A 22,313-nucleotide genomic window follows, 5' to 3' on the forward strand; every position below is an offset into this window, starting at 1 on the left:
CTCCTACATGAATGACGCTATCCGATTGGCCTAGATGGTTCACGTGCACGACGTGTATAATCCATACAACCCCTGTAATTTCCAGTATGTTTCATACCACCCCTTTAACTCTCATACTCCGCAGAAGACGTAACAAATGGCGGCCGAATAATTTGTAACTTCTCTCTCGGCTTATCTTTTCACTGTAGGCGAGGTAACTCATGCACGTTATTGAATATCCATTTTATTCAACCATTCTGTTGATTGTAACCGACTGTTTACATGTGTCATTGGTTACAAAATGGCGACTAAAAACGGTTTACAAGCACAACAAATGACGTAGCTGTCGAAAAAAGGTTAAAATTAAATTCAGAAGAGACGCTTTGATGCAACAAGAAATATGCAAATGTGATGAGGATTTACCTTCAAGAACGATTATAAATTAAGTGTTTTAAACAGTTTGCAGGGTTTGTCTCGTGGAGGCCGAACAGCTGCTATGCACGTCACCTTCATTCATATTACATGCTGCAAAGATTAATCGGTAAAGGAATCTTATAGTCCAAAGTTGCCTCATTCCTAAATAACAGCGTTAGATAACAACATCATTCAGTTAGCTCTTTTAGAACATTTACATTTTCTCAATTTGATCTAGTTGAAGTCTAACTGAAATACTAAACAACTAAAGTCAAGTGATTCCGTTAAGTACTTGGTTTTCTTGCATACCGGACGTGTGTTTCCGGTCATGTGACCAGTGCTGGAAAAACCATCTTACATACCCCATGTAAGATGAGTCACGCGCAAAAACGCGCCACTTCTTATTTCATTTATTGTATGGTTTATGAAAGATATAGAATGCCATTTTCAAAAAAGCGCAATCAAATATATATGTTTGCAAGTCTTTTAATTAAAACTGTAGATAATTCATCATAAAAAACGCTATTTTTAGTTGTTTAAAATTACTGCGCTCTATAACGTCAGTAAACAACGTCGCACGCGCTTGTTGGTGTAAATGTACGAAAGTTCGTTTTCTACGTCATTTTTTTCCATAAATTCATAATTTTAGGTATGCAAGAAAAAATATCAATCATGTTTTTCCGGTCCGGATCGAAAAATCCGACCCTCGGGCACGCTGCGTGACCGGTTACTCGGCAAGCCTCGTTACCGGCTAACGCGCGTGCCCTCAGGTCGGATTTTTCTATCCGTACCGGAAACACATGATAGATACTTATAATGTTAAACGCCTTTCAACCACACCGATGGATTTACAGTACATGTTCAGAAAATACATATAATACATAAAGCAATATTATCCTACTTTTCTACAAATCTTTGGTCCAACAATGCCAACCGCCACTCATTCTCAGAACCATATATATATATAACGCGGTTTCCGAGAACTGAGGTCCTTTTGCATTTACCCCATATCGCCAGTCTTTAATAACCGAATGCAGCAAGAATATTCCCTAATTTTAAGACCTGCGGTACAGCTGTGTTAGCCCCTCCAACGGTCGAAAACCCATTAAAGCTGAAATCACTTTCAATAAACATGACATCTAACCGACTCGAGGAAATTGGATTATTTTTGCGTGCAAGGATCATAAAATATGTAAGTGTCGAAATATTCCAAGATCCTGTAATGTTTAAATGCAAGCAACATACAGTTTATATTATGTTCGTGCAGTATTGTTGCATAATGAATATGCTTATGAGACAAAACGGTATTTACACCGTGATGCATTTTAGACATTGCCATTAACAAGAAGTAAACAATGAGACATTAAATGAGCATAACCGAATCTATATATCATTGTAAATGCATTGACTGTACGAAACAAGAGCGCCGTAAGGGCGGCAAAGCAAACACCATCTATTATTGTCTTTATTGTGGGCTTGTTCTGACCAACAAAGAGAATAGTTCAATATTCACAAAAGCAAAGTTATTCTCTTTGTAAAACATGTGTGTTTGTTTCTGTGACAACACGTGTAGCATGTTTTATTTGAATTTATTAAGGTTTTTGATTAATGGTCAGGATTAGAGTGCTTGCACAAAGACGACAACGACAACGACACCAATGCTTTAAAGTGTCACAACCGATTTTTCGTAAAAAAATATAGACAGTTACGTAATGTTATTCGATTAACAGACAAAGGATGTCACTGGAAGTGATTTTTTTTATTCTATAACACAAAAGTATTTTCATTATTTCTGTGATTTATCATTTACGAGAGCTGATCTCGTAAATGCTTGCATAAAATACCAATGTTATAAAATCAAAATACGATAAATAAACTTATTGCCCAACTTCTGTACTTTGGTACCGGCTCTTAACGCTATTATTTCATATTATCTTGACTCCATATTTTCATTTATTGAACTAAGACCAGTGATTAATTTGTCTATATATTCCCTGCTGTCGTTTCCTGCTGAATCAATGAAAGTTATCTATAATGACTAGACAATAGTTCACTTTAAAGTAATGGATTTAGGAGTCGACGTAAAAGGTAATATAATTAAACCAGAGGATGTATGTTTGGTAATCTGTTGAATATCCAACTGTCACTTGTTTTGAAATATGGATAGTCACATTTGCATATGTTTAAATGCAAACAAGGATATGGTTAGCATTGTAAACATTCTACGTTAAGTGGATCAATATGCAACTGATACTCATTAAAAAATAATGGTATATTTTTCCTTATTGTACACTCAGGTATTAATCAAATCATAGGCTAAGTGTTTCGTTTGCATATTAACTTTTTTATTATTCAAGTGTTTTATTGTAATGCTACGATCTCTCATTATGTATTTTCATCTTTCTATATTATTTGTTATCAATTTTAGACCAACAACTGCTTTAACAATAACTAGAACGGTAACTACTTACTTAATTGAAAAACAGGGATCATATTCATTTACGTCTTGTGTCTGAGGTTAACAGTTTAAATAATACAACTTAAATTTAAATCATATTGTTTTCCAAAAAAGAGTTTCAATTATTTGAGTGAACACCTGCAGTAATTTTTATCATTAATTTCCATCAAATGCATTTTACAAACTCAGATTCAAAACGTTAGACTAGTTATAAAAGGCACATTAACAGAACAATCTCGTAACTCTAGTGTGATGTTGTCAAAATCGAGGCTTATACCATATACCTTATACCATAGAGCCTTCTTAATAAGCTCTCATGAATAATGTGTGAGCCAACTCAGAACGGCTTAGATGGTAGATGGGTCAGATGTAAACACAGCTGATAAGCCAACATGACCAACTATTGTAATAGCAATGTTAGTCTCATTCCACAAATCAAGTTCTCTTTTGTTGAGAGTAATGCGTGTCGCGGGTACGAAATGCACCTTAAGGGTATTATACGCGTGTAACGGGTGATAAAAGTGCGTCATTAGAGTTCATCATGGAATTGCGATTCAGTCAAATGCATCACAGTCGTTTGTACAAGAGCACATAAACTCTTTGAGTACTAATGCTTTATATGATGGTTCCTGAGCGATCCTCTATATACGACATTCTACACTATATTCAGACACAGGCTAAAATATATTTTCAAACAATTGAAGGAATTCGATAATTAACTTTTTTGTAAGATAATTCACGATGCCGGTTTTAGAAATTATACGTTTATACGATGTTTAGAATTGGGCACAAACAAAGAGATTCCAATTTTGTGACGCCAAAGTCTAGGTGAACGGAGGAAGCAGATCAGAAAAGTATAAATTGATACTCAAAAGTGTTCAATTTGCAACAGAAAAGTAAAATGAAGAATAATAATCCTTCAACAATTCTGATATAGTGCGTGTGTTATATGCACAATGGCCCATTAAAGTCATTATAAATCAGTTCAACTAGCCAAAATTATATTTTACACACACTTGAACATGTATATCATCAATATAATTATTATTCATTTCCTTAAACATAAAATGAGATTTGATAAAATTGAAAAGTACCCTTTATTGTAATATGAAACAAGTGAAGAATGTTCGCCCGGCGAAAATGTAAACAATGACTAATCCTCGTTGAAAATTATAACTTCTTGGTAGGCTACAAACCAAATACCTGGCTCATAGATGCAGTGGCCCGGTATGTACACATTAACACCGGTTTCTTTGTCGAGAAAAACAGTCTCCGACGAAAATGCGAATTATCACAAACGCTAGCCAGACATTGTTCTGTCAAAATGACGTAGTACCCGGCTCGCCTTCATCGATAATCGTAATCGGCCAAAAGACGCTGAAAACAGACACGTAAAGAAGGCTAACGATTACAAAGTGCTTTTGATATTTTCTTGAATCTGCTGTTTTCAAGATTATACTATGTCTTATTGCGAGTGTCAGGAAATATTGCGCGGTCATACGCTTCACACGCAGAATTCATTATTTAAACTAAAATATTAATTGATTGCAAAGACCATATTTCATTTTGTGTTCATATTCTTCTGCAACAGATTTACAGAAAGTTCATTGTAATGAATAAAAAATAGATATTGTATTAAAACTTTCTCAAAGATAATGACAACTCAATTGAATTGTCATTATAAATATTTGATGATTTTAGTATCCGGCAATCTATTCAGCATCTCCTAACGAAATGCAATATTTTTAAAAGACATGTATGAAGACAATTGCGGCTCAGCAATTGCAAGTAGGTTTCGTTGTGGTAAAACTCGCGGTTATGTATATGCTTTAACAAATCAAGGCAAAATATAATTATGGTTCGTTTGTTCCAATTTATTGGGAAAATATGGCTTATCAATTCTATATGGATATCTCTTTATTTAGCGAACCCAGTTAAAGGTTGTTGGTTCGGGCCCACATATTGTATCGTTACATGCTTCTGTTATTACCTAAGCTTTTTTTCTAGAACGGTAACGCGATTTGGTATCTAACAGGCACACGGGAAACTAAATTCGCCACTTTGTAAAAATATTCGTTTATTAAAAGTTTGCAAGCGCTTATCTATAATAATATTAATTATCCTTTGTTTAAGTAGACGAATTGTTTTTGTATCAAATAAACTTGGAGTAATCCTTTCTTCGGAAATATATCTTAGAGGATACATCCGCATACAACGATCATATAACGTGGAAAAACAGAACCACATAAGTGTTCATATTTAATGTTTGTAAGCGTATATCTTTCTGTCAAACCCGAACGTTTCTCCCCACATTATAAAGCCATCGGTAAATCAAGTTATGACATAGACATACACTATATGATATTATAATTAAGCTTGGATTTTAAGCAAGCAACCATTCGTTCACATATCGTTTTAATCAACACATGGTAAAGCATAATTTAAGAAAAAGAGTTTTGTTTAATAGATAGTTTGAGGGTATATTGTTTCAAATACATCCCAACATAAACTCTCTTCCCAATAATGCTTTTTAAGGTCTTAAATATAAAAGTATTGTATAAAGTAATTATTTTTGTCCAAATTTATATACGCTTAAACGTATACAAATCTGTTTCACCTTTAAGTGTTTATCTCAAAAAACACGAATGTCTTGAAAATAACCTATAATAGAGTAAATTTGGGTAGCCAGAAAATCCGTTGAGATAAATTTGTGAAACGTTTACATTATGTAATGTTGTGTGTATAAAGCTTACTTGCATGGTCAGCACTGATAAGCTGTCTTAAGCTTGGCTAAATTATAAATTTTCCTTTGTTGATTTACAAGTGGAAGTTGGGAGGCTGAAGGGTCATTTAGCCTCATCAGTGGATGAAGTACAGCAACGAAACACTAATAGCTAAAAGCTGAAAATATGAGTGTGTAACACAAAATGCAGGGTTTGCCGAACAGTTGCTATGCACGTCACCGTCATTCAGACTGCGTACTTCAAAGATTCATCCTCAAACGAATCTTATAGTCCGAACTTGCCTTATGTCAGCAAAAGCAAAGTTAAATAACAACGTCATTCAGTTAGCTCTTTCAAAACATTTACATAAAGTAAAAGTGATTCCGTAAAATATTGGTTGTGTTAAACGCCTTTCAACTACACCGATGGACAAACAGCACATGTTTAAAAAATACATAAAATACATAAAGCAATATTATCCTACTATCCAACTAACCTTGAGTCCCATATCCCATGCCTCATCCATTCTCAAGACACGGTTTCCTAGGACTGAGGTTCTCTCAATTTGCATATCCAACACATCACCAATCGTTAATACCGGAATGCAGCAATAATAGTTCCACCATTCTAAAACCCATTAAAGCTGTAGTTACTTTCAATAAACATAATATCTAACCAAATCCACGAAAAAGGACTATTTTGGCGCGCAAATATCATAAAATATGTACGTGTCAAGATATGCCAAGATCCCGTCAAGTAAAAAAGTAAGCCACATACAGTTTCTATTATGTTCGTGCATTATTGGTAATATTGTATAATGAATATACGGTAAGAGACAAAACGGTATTTACAGCGTGATGCATTTTAGACATTGCCATTAACAAGAGGTAAAATATGAGACATTATATGAGCATAACACCATCTATATATCTTTGTATATGCATTGACTGCACGAAACAAGGGCGCCTCAAGGGCGACAGAGCAAACACCATCTATTATTGTCTATGAGTGTGGGTTTATTCTGTCCAACAAAGGGAATAGCTCAATATTCATAAAAGCAAAAGTTTGTCTTTGTGTTAAACATGTGTGCTTGTTTCTCTGATATTATGAGTAGCAAGCTTTAATTTTATTTATTTCGGTGTTTCAGTAATGGTCAGGATAAGAGTGCTTGCAAAAAGACAAAGACGACAATGACACAAATACTCATGTCAGCAATAACAACGTTAAATTACAACATCATTCAGTTAGCTTTTTCAAAACATTTAAATGTTCTCAATAAGGTCTAGTTGACGACTAATTGAAATACTAAACAACTTAAATAAAGTGAAAGTGATTCCGTGAAATATTTGGTTGTGTTAAACGCCTTTTAACTACTTCGACGGATGAACAGCACATGTTCAGAAAATACATATTATACATAGAGCAATATTATCCTACTATCCTACAAACCTTAGATCCAACAATGCCCCCCTAAACTCATTCTCAAGATTGGAAATATAACACGGTTTCATAAAACTAAGGTTCTTTTGCAGAACCCCCATAGTGTCAATCTTTAATGCCCAAATGTAAAAAAAATATTCCCTAATTTCAAGACCTGCGGTACAGCTCTGTTAGCCTCTCCACCATTTTAAAACCCATTAACGACGAAATCACTTTCAATAAACATAATATCTAACCGAATCAAGGAAAATGGATTATTTTGGCGCCCAAATATCATAAAATATTTAAGTGTCACGACATGCCAAGATCCCGTAATGTTAAAAAACAAGCCACATACAGTTTCTATTATGTTCGTGCAGTAACACCATATTTTATTTTCTATCATTGTGTTGTTGTTGTTTTCCAACAAATGAGAAAGCTCAGTATTCATAAAAGCCAAAGTTATTCTCTTTGTTAAACATGTGTGTGTGTGTGTGTGTGTGTGTGTGTGTGTGTGTGTGTGTGTGTGTGTGTGTGTGTGTGTGTCTGAAAACATGTGTAGCAAGTGTTATTTGAATTTGTTATGGTTTTTAAGTAATGTTCAAGAGAAGAGTGCTTGCCCAAAGAAGACGACTAAAACGACACCAATACCTTGAAAGTGTCACGACCGTTTTCTTTTTCGTAAAAAAGGCTTGCTAAATATAGGCAAAACGTTCTTCGACTGACACACAAAGTTTGTTTCGCTATGTCATTATTAATCTATAACAAGAAATTATTTTCATGATTTATGCGCTATAAGATTTAAGCGATGTGATGTCGTAAATTATTGCATAAAATATCAAAGTTATCAACTCAGATACAATAAATGCTTTAACGTATTGCCTAACTGTTGTACTTCGGTACCGGCTCTTAACGCTTATATTTCGGATTATGTTTTCACTGCATTATAAATTATTTTACTAACACCAGTGACAGATTTGTCTATACATTACCTTGTTGCCTTTTCCAGAGTTATTCTGATTCAACAAAAGTTATTTTTAATGAGTAGACAACAATTTCCTAAGGTTACTTTAATGTCATGGATTAAGTAGTCGACTTAATTGGTTATATTATTAAACCAGAGGATGTATGTTTGGTAAACTGTTGAATCTCCAACTGTAAACAATCTTCGTTAAGTGGATCAATATGCAACTAATAATCATTTATAACTAATGGTATATTTTTCTTATAAATACACACAGGAATTAATACGAACATATGCTCAGTTTTTCGGTTGCATATTAACTTATTTGTTATTCAAGTGACTTTGTACGATCATTCATGATCTATTTAATATTTTTAATTTTCTATTACTATTAATATTTTATATCAATTATAAACCTACAACTGTTTAAACAATTAATCACAGTGCGTGATTAAAATAAATCACGAATAATTCTACTTCGTATTCTTCTTATATATTTTTTATATTTTACTTCATTTGGGAGTTGTTTTAACACATTTTAACACATACCGCGTGAAATGGAGAAGCTGTGTGCAGGGAAACGCCTGCGCGTATGATCTACTTCCGGTATGCACTGGTTTGCTCCACAAAAAATAAAATAATTTAAAGAGGTTTGCTCCGCACTTTTATCGAAAGAACTCGGTGATTAGCACTCCATCTTCCCGAGGGTTCCGTATCTGCACAAAATCATGTCATCGTCTAATTTTTATTCAGTAAACATTGTGGAACGCCTTTGAAGAGGAAAAATCTGTCGTCATTTATCACATTAATAATTGTTTTACTGACAGTTTTTTTGATTAATGATAAAAATCGTCCAACAGTACAGCTCATAGTAATAAGTTAGATATCTTGTTTGAGTTTGATATATGAAGTGATTGTTTATTGCATATACACATATTTATGCTTAATGCAAATGTTTCGTATTATTTACTAGATATCAGAAACAATGAATGTCAAGTCAGTAAACAACAGTTCAAGTTAAAACTGTTTTATAATTCTGGGAGAGTTTGCTTATCACAATGCGGTCGAACAGTTATATTTGAAAAAAAACACACTTATGTTGTCCCGTCGTTTGTGGAATGCTGATACTTGTAATAAACGTTCTCCCCTACTACTCTTGTTCTCCTACTCTTTAGAAAACACGTTTCTTATGTAAGGTGAACGTGTATTTCATAAGCGATTCTAGGTGACGTAGCGCGCAAAAAGCACTCCACACTCACACGTTCCCATTTATGCAGTGTTTGAATGGAGGAAGCACAGTAATCAATTTTATATTAGCTTTAAAAACAACAAAAAATACAGAAAAATAGCGAGCTTGAAAGACATATAGGAATATATAATTACAGTATATGTAATTGTCAATAATTTCTAATGTGTTAAACCTGAGACATTAAATCGATGTAGTTCAAATTTCGGTAACCATTCGGGATTTTTTGGGAAAAAAATAACAACGATAGTCTCTGTATGTTCTGGTTTATTAATGCTTACCAATGTATTTTCACTCGGCTTGGTTGGTTTTCGGAAATTAAATCGGATCTCCTTTCCCACTGAATGAGGTGTCTACAAAACAACATTTTACAAAATCTTGACCTTGACCACGACATTATTATTTCTCAAGACAGGGAATTTGATTGGAAACGTGTCTTAAAGCGTCGGCTGTGTGCTGAGATTGCATTTGTGATAGTCTCGACGCGATAGGCTCACATAATAGTGAAATTCAATCAATTCGTTGGAACACGTTCACTACAGGAACACATATAAGTGTGCGGAAAATGCAACTCAATAATGCTGAGATAATTCTTTTCGTAGTCCCTTTTAGGAATGAATAATAATGTGATTCAAAATGAGGAGGTAAAAAAGATAAAGAATAAAACTCATGAAGATAACGATACGCTTCAGTGTGATGATAAATGACCAATAGATATAGCTTAGCAATTGATAAGTTGTTGTTTGTGCTCGGGAAGTAACAATTGTCTTTAACCTTGGCAATCGCCATTGCAGTCGTTCTGTCCCATCGAGTATAAATATACTATAAGTATATATTAAGACGAACAACTGCATTGATTTCTGTCCAATCATTAACTGAAGAGAAGCAATGAAACATATAGGATCAGAGATTGCACAGGATTTAGATACCTCAGTATGTAATCCTCGGCGAAGTGAATGTCCAGATTGATAATCAGCGTGTGCAAAGCCTTCCTTTAAAGGGTATGTTTCCTATATCAGCTGGCAAGACGGCACATTGATTCAATCCGTTTTGACATTTACCTACCCCACAATTTCTTTAAAGCTAGCACCAAACCTGTGTTAAATGTATGAGTCTTTGCTAACCAGTTGATATGCAAAGATATAGAATAGTGTACATGCAACCAAAATCCGGTATAAAGTGTTTATATTTGTAACACAGTTTATCATACCATAAAAGATAACAATACATTAGTCAACCAATTTTAATTTTGAAACTCATTTAAAGATGGTGATGATAATAGTATGGATGAGACGGATACAAAATAATCAGTTTTTCAAAAATAAATGTATTTTCTTGAGACAATTACCGTACTGTTTTCGAAGACATTGTTGATTGTATACCGGAAATGTCATATATTAAAATTTTTATCGTTTAAATGTAACAAGCAATAGGCTTGCGGTGATTATGTTTTTCGGTTGAGCATACAGCAATAGACTACACCGTATATTTAATAGGAAATTTGCCAATTTATCTGACACTTTTGAATTTATTTTTGTTTACTCGAATACCGATATATAACAGCCATTAACAACAGTCTTACAGAGAAATCAGTTGAATCTTCACATATTTTTCACCAATCGATGCTTGAATTAAGGATCTGCGGCTGTAAAAAGTGGTTATTTTCTTCGTCCGCAGCTGTGCTATTTACCTCCTGGTCATTTGAAATCGTATAAAGTGTCCCTATGACCACTGAAAATAAAATACCACTTTAGTTGGTGCAAGTGGTGTTGTGATTGCTGCGCTTTTCATTGTTGTCGATGAACAGTTTAAATTCAATCAAAACAAAATAAAACACTTCATAAGTCTCTATGTTGCAGATTCAGCTCATCAAATAAACAATAGATCTAGATTTATTTTGACATTCATTTGTTTATTTATACCTGTTTACTATTGACTAATGCATGCATACTAGATTGTTAATTCGAATAGAACTAAAACTACAGTTACACATCTGGAAGAATAGTTGTCTCTTGTACCAGACTAGTATAAATAATTTAGATTGTTTCCGTATTGATATGACCTTTCGAATTGAACAAGAATTACACATCGTAAGAGATGTTTTTCCTATTTCATAGTGTCTAGTGCATGGGGTGAATCAATACCATAGTTTGGTTGCTTACTTTAATGACTGTTTGAATCGATTCAGAACTAGAGACACATCGCTAGAGATTAATAGTAGTTACTTGTACTTTACGTGTATGAATAATATATGTTGTGGTCATATTTGAATGGCCATTCGAATTGTGTAATTTGTACAATTAGCCTACTTTTTATCAACATCTTAAACTAAAAGGGAAAAATCAATCTAGTTTGGCGATATTATAACACGATGTATATAAACACATATTGTCGTATATTTTTTTAACGAATTATTATTTTACAAATATTTACATATAAGCTTTGTCATATGATGTTCTATGGATAAAAGATCCAAATGATACAAGTTCTTTTGGCATTTGTTTTGGAAAGAAAGCGTGTTTACCGTTCAGACTGGTAGGAGCCGGTTTTCCAGACAATTTATTTTGCATAGGTATATGTTATCTTGCAAACATAGCATTTATTTCATCGAAAGTAATGTTCTTTTCAAATGTTTGAGTTTCAGCTCATAAATAAATTTAAATTTCCAATACTTTAAAAGACAATAATGTAGGACAAAAGGGATATTCTTTGACATTAGACGTATTAAAACTCTTGAAATCAATGAAAGTGATTTTGTATGCATCAAGGGATATTAATATCAGAAATTATTAATGACGATTGCATGATGCACCAGCGTGGATACAGGAACATGAGTAATGGACGATAATATTTTGGAATTAATATGTCTTATACACACAACGATTTGAAATTAAAAAAAAACAAAAACATTCATTTCATTTTCCTATTGATTAACAAAGTGGATGAGGAGGCCCGAAAATGAAGTGAATAAAAAAGTCAGAAATATTGCTCCGGATATATGCAGTCTAAAATTGAGTTCCTTGATATTTGTTTATTAACCTTTTCGTTTACAGTTCGGGGAGTATTGAAATATTGACTTCCGAGTCTTGGAAATCTTAATATATATTTATAAATATGTCAATATGGCGTTTTATTTTTTGTACGACATTTGATATTGTCAAATCATAAATTATTTTTTTTATACAAAATGTTACAAAATAGATTCGATTATACATCAAAATGTGCAGAAGATGAACGAAAAATGCATACAATGTGTTCGATTTTTCGTAATTGATTATCAAAAGTATAGTGAATGTGAGTTGATTTTGGTATTGTAATGTATTGCTTTCCCTTTTCTTAACTGTAGACAAACAACAACGATTCGTAAAGTGTACACGTATGATTTGTCAAAATCTTTTATTTTCTGTACCTTACTTTCCAAGTATCCGCAAGGAGAGGGGCTGAAATGAAAGTTTTTCTGATAACACGCGTCAAAATACTCTTAGGACATTCGACTGACACTATACGTGCATTCCATGTTCAAGTTTTCTACAGTGCGCCGGCAGATGCTTTCTAAATTTCCATCTAGGTATTTTATTTGAAAATCATGTTGCTTACAATAATGTTGGGATATTTGATAGTTAAAGTATTCTCTAAATAATTGGAAGCACATTTAGTAACGAAATGTTTATTTTTATATCACAGATATATTCACGCTCACATTTTTTTCCAAAGGAAACATTAAGTTAATTGCATTCATCTAGTTGTTGATTTCCAACCGATTTTATTTTTGTACACCATCTGTTTCATTGGAATTTACAAAAATGTCGATCGCCTTTGTAGATCTATGGTATATTTATAGTAATCAATCTAGTTCTACTTGCCTAAGAGCTATTGTTTTTTTTATTAAATCGGATCTATTTTTGCGCTAAATACGAAATATGCGGCACCATTCTACAAACCCGTTAATTCTTGACCACGACATGTTTATAACCAAAGACAGGAAATTTGATTAGAGACGGTTCTTAAAGCGTCGGCTCTGGGCTAAGATTTATTGCTGATAGTCTCGATACAATAGGCGAAAACGATGGTAAAGTTATTTTATTTATTGGGAACTCGTAGGCATATGCAGAAACACACACTTATGGGTACAAAATCTAGCTATATAATGCTAAGAGAATATTAGAGAACTTTTTTCGAATTCGCGTTAAGACTGCCTATTAGTGTGATTTTAAATGCAAAAGTCAATTAAAAGGCTTACTAACATAATATTTCTAACGTCATGAGTGTACGTCAGCCGTATCCTAATGTCGATTACAATGAATCATTAAGCATTCCCTAGACATGTATTTGACCTTGGGTTGAAGTTCATGCTATAGAAGGATCCCTATTCTGAAACCTAAACCTATGCACTTACAAACAATTGGCCTTTTGAGTTTAAATCAGTGAAAGAAGAACTGCCAATATTCCTTTTAAAAACTATATCAAGGTAAGCGAATACTCTTAAAATATATCAGTTCAGAGTCGAGTCTGACTTCAGATACCTCAAGATGAAAACCTCGGCTAAGTGAATGTCCAGGGTGACAATCTTACGGTATTTCAAAGCCAATTGTTTTGAGATTCATGTTCTCTATAATATATGTCAGCTGACATGACGGCATATTTGTTTCGAACACATTGCTGAAAGGTATTATATTAAGGTGTTTATCGTTTGAATAGAAAATTTCATCCAGTAACAGACTACACTATATATTCAATACGAAATTCAAATGTTTTTGATTTTATTTGATTTTATCTTTGTTGTCTCCCTTCCACATTAAATGCAGCCATAAAGTTCAGTCTTACACTAAAAAAATTGTAAATATTTATCCCGAGTCAAAGTTTTAAGAAGCATCATATTTTAGACACAATTTGAGGACCAATCTTCCGGTATTTAAATATATATATATATATTTCTACAGAAGGCGTGAAGTGTTTTGTGGCTGTCTTATAAAGTGGATCTTTTTTACATGAGTTATTAATGGTCTGGTCCTATGGGAAAATTGAGTATGTGTTAAAGCCTCTTGAAAGAAGAATGCCATTTAAGCTTTTGAAAGGGGTGTTGTTGCATATTTCATTGATGTTGATAAAACGTTTCAACAAAACCGAAATAAGATAAAACACTACATAAATGAGATAAAGTTGTTAAAAAAAAGCAATTAAGTCAGGTACTTATTTGACATTGTATGTTTTTTGTTTTACTGTATGTTTTCCCTGTCAATTTTTCTGTATAAAATATGGCATAATGTTACACTGATTTATGGACAAAAACATATTCTCCGTCTTTCTTTTTCCTAAGCGTACAATAGCACAGTGTACATATGTAAAACAATTTTGACATAACCATGCTTAACAACATACGGGTTCTGGTCGAATTCAAAACTTTTCTTATTGAATTATGTCAATTTCATCCAAATAAATATAGGAATTAAATCAAATATTTCTAACATTATTCATTTGATATGAAGTGTTGCCATGTGTTAATGGATAGGGTCTCGCGCGAAAAAGACTTTGCGCAACAACAAGTTTGACATCTAAACACATTAACCAACTAGTTAAAACATATTCCATCAGGTTTATTATCTTCTTTTGAAGTTATGACGGTCTGTCTGTATCAAAATGTCTGCATTATGACATGAGTTCATTACATCTCCCAGTCTAATTTTCGATTTGAAAGTCGGAATTTACCAAAAACGATAGGGATTATGTCATGGAAGTAGTATGTCGCAAAAAGAGTATGGAACTAGCTATGCAATGCGACATATATTTTCGATGGCCTTATACCGCTTACATTTGACAAAGGACAATAGAAAGAATGCTCTCTTTAGAACCACCCTTCTTATCTCCTTCGAGGCTCCATCGAGGGATGAACTACATTTATCTATACATCAAGAGAATCGCGTTAATAATACAATAAAAATGCAGGGACAATCCGAAGAGTCAAATAAAATAAAATAACCCTTCAGTGGGCACGAGGGCCCAAAGGATCATGATCAATTGACACTATCATATTAACATCACATACACAAATACAAACATCAAAAACGAACATACAGCACCTACACATTTACATACACCACAAACTTACCATACCCTCATCAAAATGTCTTTACCTTTAAATGATTGGACTACTGCCTTGAAGCGGTCAGTGAAACAAGTGTTCATTGAAACTCGAGCATACATTGGGCTTAAACAGGTTAGCATGGCATAACCTCACACTTGTCCCATCATTTTTCTATAAGTACCTAATTGAAATATAAACGCCTCATCAGGGCACGCATCAACTTGAACAAAATGAAGAAAAACGCAAAAAAATAACATATCAACTGATACATTATTTTAAACTCATCAACCACCAGCTACCAAACATCACCTGTGCACGAAGGAATCAAGCCGGAGCAACAGTGGTAGATCTTAATAGGTACGAAACGTCATTCAAAGACGAATATTAGACATATCCCGTTTTAATAAGGTTCAAAATTATGTCTTCATTAAGTCGTTTAATGAAAGAATCATTGTGCAATCTAGGAGGAAAACACATTAAAAATATGATAAAACAATAACAAACTCAATAAATGCTAACTAATATACTTCGAGACGTAAATACGAAAATATGCGGACTGATGCTGGAATTGAGTATCTTTAGTTATCCATGTGTATGAGCTCTTTGCAATGTCCCGGAGTTTTTTGTGGTCAATATCGTCTCAGTTCCCAATGATACTACTTAGACTTGCTCCGATGAGGCGTTAATGTTTAATACTGCGTGTATCGATGAATGTTCGGGCTGGTGTTAGGTCGAGCTCTCAATAACTAGATTAGAGAGATGGAGAGTTTAGCTTATGTGAAATGTGTAAGTTGTATTGTTTCTTTGTGTGTTAGTGTGTGACTTTGACCAGGTCACATAATTGTGTAATACGTTATTTGTCTTGTTATAGTGTATGCCTCAAGTTTTTTGTGGGTATGCGTGTTTGACCTTGACCAAGTTTAATTATTGTGTAATACGTTAGTTGTCTTGTAAATTTGTATGTCTCAGTTTAATATGTGTGTGTGTGTTTGTGTGTGTTTGACCTTGACCCAGTTTGAAAATTTTGTAATACGTTATTGATCTTGAGACTTTGTATGTTACCAGGTTAATTTAAAGCTATTGTGATACCTCCTGTAATTTTAATTGTTCTTCTTAAAATTGTTGCTTTTGGCTTTCATTGTCAAACACACACGGATAAATCAGATTTAAAGGGTTTAATAGACAGTTAAAGTAAATATTTAAAATTTAGTAGAATAATCAGTGTTTGTTTTTAATATAAATAATATCGTTATCCTTAGACAGGCAAGTGTTTTGGTTGATAAATGGTACAATTAAAAACATTCAGAGAGTACTTATTAGTTTGAGTTAAAGCTAAGGTAGTTATTGGAAACGGCCCAATGAACAAAGACCGAAGAAAAACCTCGGAGTATATGTTTACAGTAATCTCTTTGTAATCACAAAGGCTAGATATGAATGGATGTTTATGTTTTGAAAATTTTAAACCCTAGCATTCGACTACCTGTCATACGTTTGTATATATTTAATTGTAAGTGACACCGACACTACTAATAGTGTTCGATGGTAGCTATGATTGTTCTACCGGTTGATAAACAACCAATATTTCGAGCCATCGAAACGCGTGTCACGGGTACAAAACGTGCGTCAGTTGTATCAAACGCGCATTACGGGTATGACACGTGTGTCACGGGTACGAGACGCATTTCATGGGACAAAACGTACGCCACGGACATCAAACGTAAGTCATTGGTATGAAACGTGTGTCACGGGTCCAAAAAAGTGCGTCACGGGTATGACACGTGTGTCACGGGTACGAAACGCATTTTGTGAGATATAACGTATGCATGCGCGCAGGTAGTCTTAAGACCGCAAACTCAAAAGAACTACTTCTATTCATGTCGTTTAAACCCATTTTTTGTCTCAATGCGCTCTATGTTTAGTAGCAGAATGATGTTGAAACCATAAAAATAGATTATCCGAGTATGAGTTCTTGCTTGTTCGGCTATTTCCGCGCTGTATTTCTGTGTTCCGGCGTTTTATTTTTAGCAGAATATAACTATTTATAGATCGTTTTAATTTATCATATTAGTGTGGGTCAAAATAATAGATGCTCTGGTAGGAAGGTAACATACTGATATTCACTCTGAGTTCAGACCTAGATGTTTTAGAAATTATTACCGACCGCAAGTGTACCATCGCCTGAAGGGTTTGTTATTATAACCTTGTGTGACCATGAAGCACGCTTAATTGTAAGGGCATATTTCTAATATACCTTTTATGAGATAAGAAACAAAAATGATTGTCTGAAAGTCAAAATAGTTGTATCCCAGGTTTCGCGTTAAATTGCTATTGCTTCAAATACTATGATTTGCCTGCTATACAAAAACAAAATACTATTCATTCTATGATTTGTAGGCGTATACTTTTCTAATTAGATGTTCATATTTTGCGTAAAAGCTTCGTTCCGGTGTATTCTTGGCATAGTTTTGGACATTACCCTTTCAATTTATTCTAACACACATTCCCTGATACGACATTGAGTTATGCATACTTTTGATGAAGCAAAGTAGTTCGGATTTAATCTGTAAAACACCCAAAGATTGTGAAGCATTCATAACAGCACTAGTATTATTTCTACACAGATACTTACATAAAACATAAATAACATTTATTTATCAATAATACTTGAAAAGGCACAATCATATGCCCATTCGTAGAACAGACAATTTCCGATAATCTAGAAAAAGTTTCAACTACATTAACTGACTGATTTTCTAAAAATAGTTTCTACATACATTAACTGACCACATGTTTGCCCTCACCGCTGGAAAACGACCACCTGATAAGCTCTGCATTTTCAATCGGATAGGAACTATTGCTAAAGTTATTTGTAAAAATAAAATCATTTACCTTAAACAGTTAAAACGTGTATGTTCATAAAACTTGCATAACGTATGATATGTAAGAAAACACATATCGCCGGGTATGGTTTTTTCTCAAGCGTATTTGAATATATGACGTTGTAAACTAATAATATTATTAAAGCCATATCGAGTTAATATTGTAATTATTCATGAATCTTTCAGTCGCTTTAATACGTAGGTTATTTATAACGCTGAAAACAGACACGTAAAGAAGGCTAACGATTACAGAGTGCTTTTGGTATTTTCTTGAATCTGTTGTTTTCGAGATTTTACCATGTCTTTAGGCGAGTGTCAGGAAACATTGCGCGGTCATTCGCTTCACACACATTATTCATTATTTAAACAAAAATATGAACCATATTTCAATTTGTGTTCAATTTCCTTTGCAACAGGTTTTATAGAAAATTCATAGTAATGAATAAAACATACGGTAAAACTTTCTAAAAGATAATGTCAAATCAATTGAATTGTCATTATAAATATTTAATGATTTTATTATCCGGACATCTACTCAGCATCTCCTAACGAAATGCAATGTTTCAAAAAAGACAAGTTTGAAGACAAGGTGCAACTCAGTAATTGCAAGTAGTAGTCGTTATTATAAAACTCGCGGTTATGTGTATGCTTTAACAAATAATGGCGAAATATAATTATGATTCATTTGTTCCCTTTCATTGGCAAGGTATGGCTTATCAATTATATTTTTTATGTAGCGAACCTAGGTGAAGGTCGTTGTCTTGAGCCCCACATATTGTATCGTTACAGGTTTTCTGTTATTAACCAAGCTGTATTTTTGAACGGTTACGCAAATTGGTATCGTGCAGGTACACAAGAAAGTGTATTTGCCACTTGTTGTAAATATGTACGTTTATGAGTTTTGAAAGCACTTATCTAGAATTATATTAACTTTCCTATATTTACGTTGTCGAATAGGTTTCTTTAATAAACTGTGAGTAATCCTTTCTTTAAACATGTATCTTAGATGATACATCCACATACAATGAACATATAAGGTTTAAACAGTACCACATTAGTGTTCATATTTGATGCTTGCAAGCGTATATCCATGGGTACATTTCTCATATTAAAGACACCCAACACAACAACGAATAAAAATGCAGGGTTTGTCTCGTGGAGGCCGAACAGCTGCTATGCACGTCACCTTGATTCAGATTGCGTGCTGCAAAGGTTAATCCCGAAAGGAATCTCATAATCAAAAGTTGCCTTATGCTTAAATAACAACGTTAAATAACAACATCATTCAGTTAGCTCTTTAAGAACATTTACATTTTCTCAATTTGATCTAGTTGAAGTCTAATTTAAATACTAAACAACTGAAGTCAAGTGATTCCGTGAAGTATTTTGTTATGTTAAACGTCTTTCACTACACCGATGGATAAGCGGCACATGTTCAGAAAGTACATATAATACATAGAGCAATATTATCCTACTTTTCTACAAACCTTTGGTCCAACAATGCCAACTCCCACTCATTCTCAGGACCAAAAATATAACACGGTTTCCGAGAACTAAGGTCCTTTTGCATTTACCCCATATCGCCAATCTTTAATAATCGAATGCAGCCATAATATTCCCTAATTTTCAGACCTGTGGTATAGCTGTGTTAGCCCCTCCACCGTTCTGAAACCCATTAAAGCTGAAGTCACTTTCAATAAACATTATATGTAACCAAATCCAGAAAAATTGATTATTTTGGCGCGCAAATATCATAAAATATATGTCAAGATATTCCAAGATCCTGTAATCTTTAAATGCAAATAACATACAGTTTATATTATGTTCGTGAAGTATTGTTACATATTGAATATACTTATGAGACAAAACGGTATTTACACCGTGATGCATTTTAGACATTGCCATTAACAAGAAGTAAACTATGAGACATTAAATGAGCATAACCGAATCTATATATCATTGTAAATGCATTGACTGCACGAAACAAGAGCGCCTCAAGGGCGGCAAAGCAAATTTTATTATTATTGTCTTTATTGTGGGCTTGTTCTGACCAACAAAGGGAATAGTTCAATATTCATAAAAGCCAAAGTTATTCTCTTTGTAAAACATGAGTGTTTGTTTCTGTGAGAAGATGTGTAGCAAGTTGTATTTGAATTTATTACGGTTTTTAAGTAATGGTCAGGATAAGAGTGCTTGCACAAAGACGAAGACAACAACGACACCAATGCTTTGAAAGTATCACGACCGTTGTATCGTAAAAAAGGCTTGATAAATATAGGCAGTTACATAATGTTATTCGATAAACACACAAAGGATGTCACTGTATGTGATTTTTATTATCTATTTAACACAAAAGTATTTTCATGATCTTTGCGATTTACAATTTAAGAGAGCTGGTGTCGTAAATGCTTTCTTGAAATACCAATGTTATAAACTCAAGATACGATAAACAAACTTATTGCCCAACCTCTGTACTTTGGTACCGGCTCTTAACGCTATTATTTCAGAGTATCTTGACTCCACATTTTCATTTATTTCACTAAGACCAGTGATAAATGTGTCTAAATATTCCCTGCTGTCGTTTTCAGAGTCATGCTGAAGTTATTATAATGACTAGACAACAACATCTTTAGTTTACTTTAATGTTATGGATTTCGGAGTCGACTTAATAGGTAATATAAATAAACAAGAGGATGTATGTTTGGTTAACTGTTGAATATCCAACAGTCGCTTTGTTTTGAAATATGGATTGTCACATATGCATACGTTTAAATGCAAACACGAAAAGCGTTGTTAACATTATACGTTTAGTGGATACTCATTAACAACTAATGGTATATTTTTCATTATTGTACACTGAGATATTAATGCAAACATATGCTCAGTATTTCGTTTGCATATTAACTTATTTGTTATTCAAGAGTTTTATTGTAATGGTACGATCTCTCATTATTTATTTTTTTATCTTTTTATATTATTTTTTATCAATTTTAGACCAACAACTGCTTAAACAATAACTAGAACGGTAAATACTTACATAATTGAATAACAGGGATCATGTTTATATACGTCTTGTGTCTGAGGTTATAAAGTCAAACTCAGAGAGGCAAATTATGAAATAATACAACTTAAATTTAAAATCATATTTTTGCCAAAACAAGTATCAATTCTTGAATTTAACAACATTCAGCAATTGTTGCCATTATTTTTCATCAAATGCATTTTATAAACTCAGATTTAAAACGGTAGTGACAAAAAGGCACAATAACAGAACAATCTTGTAACTCTAGTTAGATATGTTGTCATGATCGAGGCTGTACTTTATACCATAATGCAAACGGCATACCTAATGAACAGTATGTACCCGTTGAACAAATTTTTCTTATCACCAATACCATTTTTTTTTAATGCGCTATGTGTTTGTCTCAGTTATTTGTATGAATGTTTGGAATCTGGCTAATATATGATCTATTGAGATAATATATAAACGATATCTTTAATAGGTATATCAGCTTAGATCAGTCATCAAAACATTTGTAGTATACTGTAAAATTGATTGATGTTTTTCACGAAACTTTGACGGGAAACATTGTGATTTCTATCAGACTTAGTAATCATTGCACCGCAGACCAATCTATGCTAATTCTTTTATTTAAACTACTTTCACCAACACCCCAATCGCCTATTTATTCACATTCCGTGATTAAAACAAATCACAAGTCATTCTACTTCGTATTCTTCTAAAATGTATTTCTTCAGTTCGGAGTTCTTAAACATATTTGTACACATACCGCTGGAAATGCAGGAGCTACCTGCACGGAAATGCTTGCGATTATGATCTACTTCCGGTATGCTCTCGGCAAAATTATCGAAAGAACTCGGTGATTAACACTTAATCTTCCAACGGGTTCCGAATCTGCACAAAAATCATGTCATCGTCTAATTTTTATTCAGTAAACATTGTGGAACTCCTTTGAAGAGGAAACATATGTCGTCATTTATCAGAATAATAATTGTTTTCCTGACATTTTTCTGATTAATGATAAAAAATGTCCAACATTACTGCTCACAATCATTAGTTAGATATCAAGTTTGAGTTGGAAATATGAAGTGATTGTATATTGCATATACGCATATGTATGGTTAATG

This window comes from Mya arenaria, chromosome 9, assembly GCF_026914265.1.
Source record: "Mya arenaria isolate MELC-2E11 chromosome 9, ASM2691426v1".
Lineage (NCBI taxonomy): Eukaryota > Metazoa > Mollusca > Bivalvia > Myida > Myidae > Mya > Mya arenaria.